This window comes from Eleutherodactylus coqui, chromosome 11 (assembly GCF_035609145.1).
Source record: "Eleutherodactylus coqui strain aEleCoq1 chromosome 11, aEleCoq1.hap1, whole genome shotgun sequence".
NCBI lineage: Eukaryota > Metazoa > Chordata > Amphibia > Anura > Eleutherodactylidae > Eleutherodactylus > Eleutherodactylus coqui.
The window spans coordinates 139,006,820-139,011,164 of record NC_089847.1 but is presented as its reverse complement, the minus strand read 5'-3'; the positions used below and the strand labels follow the sequence as shown (position 1 = coordinate 139,011,164).

General features: G+C 50.1%; 1 long non-coding RNA gene across 1 annotated transcript; it reads right to left on the bottom strand.

Annotated features, from left to right (window-relative positions):
* Positions 1–201: 201 nt before the first annotated feature.
* LOC136581892 (uncharacterized) lies at positions 202–3,049 on the bottom strand. The gene is made up of 3 exons (XR_010787101.1): positions 3,013–3,049; positions 794–1,218; positions 202–433 (listed from the first exon to the last, which is right to left on the bottom strand). It is a non-coding gene; the product is annotated as an uncharacterized lncRNA (long non-coding RNA).
* Between the last annotated feature and the right edge of the window lie 1,296 nt (positions 3,050–4,345).

Here is a 4,345-nt window from a genome sequence, read left to right as displayed (position 1 = left end):
CATACATCCAGTCATATTATTACACATTTGTATCTATTTATGTTGTTATTTACACTTTGTTGCCATCTTAGTAGTAACATTTAGATGCTTTGTATGAATCTCCTCCAGACCTCGCCGTTTCTTCCTCGCTGACTATTGATCGGAGTGTTCATTGATGACGTTCGGTCAGTCATACAATAATCTCTCTAATCTACGGCCCTGTGAGCGTCGCACATTGAGGTCTTCCGTAGCGGTTCTGCCATCGGGTACAGAATGACTCCTCTTTCCAGTGAGCAGCGATGTGACGAGCAGCTCATCGCATCCAGATACGAGTCGTGTTTTATAATCTCCCATATCGTCCAGCCGGCTCTTTCTTCAGAGGAGTTCGGCTCGCATATAGCGCACGCTTCATCGCACGCCAAGATGGTGGCTGTCGGCACGGGGGAAGAGGTCACTGTGAATATGAAACATTGTATTGCTTGTGTTACCGCAGTGAATTCGCTTCATCCACCATGATGGATGGGAGTTCTGGATGACTCCTTCACTCTTACAGAATAAATGGACTTCGCTCCCCACAATTGGATTTTATTTATTTTTTGGTAAATTGTATTCTTTCCAAGAGGAAAAAAAAAAACAAGTGAGATTGTGAAGCGCAGTGACAGGACGCGGTGACAGGACGCGGTGACAGGACGTGGGCCGCCGCTGCCGCGCTTCATCTGCTTAGAGTTTCCTGTGATTTTATAGAAATGACAGATGTGCAGAATATCATGTGATCGATGGAAAAATAAAGACTAAACATGAAGGTAACACTTACCGGGGCGACAGCTTGTGACACGTGAGCGCGGCTGATAAGAGCGCCCCCCAGAGAGATCACATCGGACAGACTTCATATTGCTTCTTGCTGTGACCATCATCCATATCAATATTCACCTGGACCTGATTACATTCTGCCGCCTTCCAGTATGTGTCCTCGTCAGGAGGGAAGACGCTGAATTCCCTCCATGATACACGTCTGCCATTAATACAGATACAGCTTCCCACCATGTAGTGATTATTTCCCTCATTTCGCAGTAATGACGGCCGCGGCGCGGAGTCCGGTGAGCTGAGGTGCCAACACGACTCGCACTGTAGATGATTGAAATATTTGGAATCTATTTACCAAGTGATTTGGGTTCTGGAGCGTCCGGGCCCTTCTCCTGGGTGAGGTGCGATATTGTCCCGGAACACCATATTATTGTCCTGCAACAACAGTAGAAAAAGTTCTCTATAAGGTTGGTTTCGTGCGGCCGAGAATCTCACGTCAGTTTGGTGCGTTGCAAGACTCACAATTCTCCCATGAATATGAACCCCATCGATGAATAGCTAAGCGCTGCCTGTAATTGGCTTAGTGCTCAGCCAATCAGCACAGTCCTTTCAGGAGGCGGGGATTTTTACATCTCTGCCTGCTGAAAGTGCTGGCAGCAGTCCAGGGGAGCCAGCCAAGAGGACGCGTCTGAGCGGTGGAGAGGTGAGTAAAGTTCTGTTTTGTTTTTTTCACTGGCTAGGGATGATTTTCTGGGAAGGGCTTATATTTCAAGCCCTTCCCCAAAATCATGCTGCGGGGGTTGCCTCAAAACCACTGCTTTCAATGGGGCCGGCAGCAGCGCTGACCCCATTGAAAGCAATGGGATAGCATCCTGGACTTCTGCCACAGCTGTCACAGCTGTGGCAGAAGTCCGCGATATACTCCCTATGTTTTCAATTGGGCCAGCGCTGCTGCCTGCCCCATTGGAATCACTGAGCGATATCACAGATTTCTTCTCTGCAATGCGAAGCTTTACTGAAAAATCGCAAATGAGTTGAAACCATTGAAAATCATTGGTTTCATAATCATCGCTGTCGCATCGCAGGGAAAAAAAAAAATCGCAAGTGAGTGTCCACCCTAAGGTGGAGGAGGGAAGTAGCTGCCTAAGGGTGCATTCACACGAACATATATCGGCTCGGTATTTACGCCGAGCCGATATACGTCGATCTCATCTGCAGGGGGGGGGATGGAAGAGCCAGGAGCAGGCACTGAGCTCCCGCCCCCTCTCTGCCTCCTCTCCACCTCTCTGTACTATTTGCAATGGGGAGAGGGGGAACAGGGGCGGGGCTAATTCTCTAAACTTAGCCCCGCCCCTGTTCTGCCTCCTTTCATTGCAAATAGTGCAGAGGGGCGGAGAGGAGGCAGAGAGGGGGCGGGAGCTCAGGGCCTGCTCCTGGCTCTTCCATCCTCCCCCCCCCCCCCTGCAGATGAGGACGACGTATATCGGCTCGGCGTGAAAACGGATCCGATATACGTTTGTGTGAATGCGCCCTTAGGCAGCTACTTCCCTCCTCGTTGACATGCCCAAGAAGAAGTTAGCTACTTCCTCCATCACTGATGTATCCACATAAGGGCTTGTCCACACGAGCGCGGATTTACCGCAGTATAGGTGGGTGAAAAGATTGTGTCTGATAAAACCAACGGTTTCCTATATGAGCGTTCACATGAAGGATGCGCAAAAAGCTCGCACCTAACAAAGACAGGACATGCGGGGCTACAATCCTGGCATCTAAGGTCCGTGCTGCAAGAGCCGACAGGACCTGACCTATCTTCAGTGCGAGCTGCGCAGGAGTTTCCATGGGCTTCTATGGGCGCAGAATAACACGCACCTCGCAGCTCCCGACCGTGTGAACGCGGATTTCACTGCTTATTAAGCCTGAGCGTTAATAACTGGAAATCGCCCGTTCGCACTATAGTATAGCCGCAATCTTTTCACGTGCCTATACTGCGCTAAAACCACGCTCGTCCAAGTGAGCCCTACGGAGGCGTTCGCTGCTTCACCCCCCCCCCCCCCCCCCACTAATATGCACAAGAAGAGAAAGAATCGGGAAGAAAAGTTAGTTACTGTTCCTCCCTGATGTACACAAACAGGAGAAACGAGCTGCTTCCTCTCTCAATGACGCCAGACAGACTGATAAGTTAGCTGCCCTCTGACCAGCGTCGCCTCCACCCCTGGAGTCCCCATTTACCGACAACCAGTCGCATCTCACACTCCACCGATTTATCATTTTCCTGTAAGGTGAAGTGCCAGTCAGGGGCTGTAAAGCACTTCTTCACTCATCAGCCATTCCCAGAGGCTGCAGCGGTCACATGACACAATATGTTGCAATAAGTAACTCTTTATAAACAATATTGCATTTCCACATTCCCAACAAGGAGGAATCCTTCAGTCTTTGCTACAATGTCACATTCATCAGGCCCCGGGGGGCGGCAGGGGGGCGCAGCCAACACTCAAACTGCCTCTGTCGTGTAATGCCATCATCGGCGGATCGCCCGCAGTGATGCCACTCTCCTATAATGGCACAGCAGTAAGACTGACAGGAGGGTCCGGCTGCTGATGAGGGTCTCCTTCACACGGGTGTATTTGTGGGCATATTACGCAGTGAATAGAACACGTTGATTTCAGTGGGTTTGTTTACACGAGCGGCTTTTTACACGCGATGTTCGATCCCATGAATATATCTGCGGCACGCCCTATTTTGGTCCATATTATGCACTGCAATAGGCCAGCAAATACACGGGCCCTTCTGTGCACAAAACCCCACCGGAGCGGGCGAAATATGAGTAAGCGATTTTCAGTTGCGCGAGTACGCAGCATATTTATGCAATCACATCCCCGTGTGAATTAGCCCCTAGGCCCGCTGCGCCAACCATGCTGGGGTCCCGGTTCAGGGAAAGTGCGATCGCTGTTGATCTAGGACAGTTGCACCGACACGTTTTGATCTAAGATTTGCAAAACTTAGTTCAAGTGATCTGCGCTCAAAGGTTCAACCTGGAAGAAATGTGATTGGTTACTGCAGTCAGGTGATCGTCCCAGCATTCAGAGAGATAGCAAAAACATGGCTGCCACCAGCAGGAAATGTGCGAGTAATTTCACCACCCTTGAAAAGCCTGTTAGGCTATCCGCCATCTTGGATTTCACCAGTTTAACTTACATCAACAAGGTTGATCCACCAAAATTGAGGGATCAAACTGATCTGAGATCACGGGCGGAACGGCCCTTAAAAACACAAAAATTCCAAAATTCAAACACTGTCCTTCTGCTGATGGTTGACGTTTTTCCTCCCGGCCTTGACGTCACGCCATAAAGCGCCCGCAGATGACTTCCCTCGCCTCTAGTAGCGGCGACACATTCCCCATCAGCCGCGTTTGCAGAAGTTTAACTTCACGCACCTGCAGCATGACCCCCGGTACGAGGCAAAGCGAATGGCGCAGCTTGTGATCGCCTGAGACCCGATACTGTTACATGTCTTCAATGAGGATCAGAATGAGAGGGGGAGAAAAAAAAGTGGCTGAATAGAC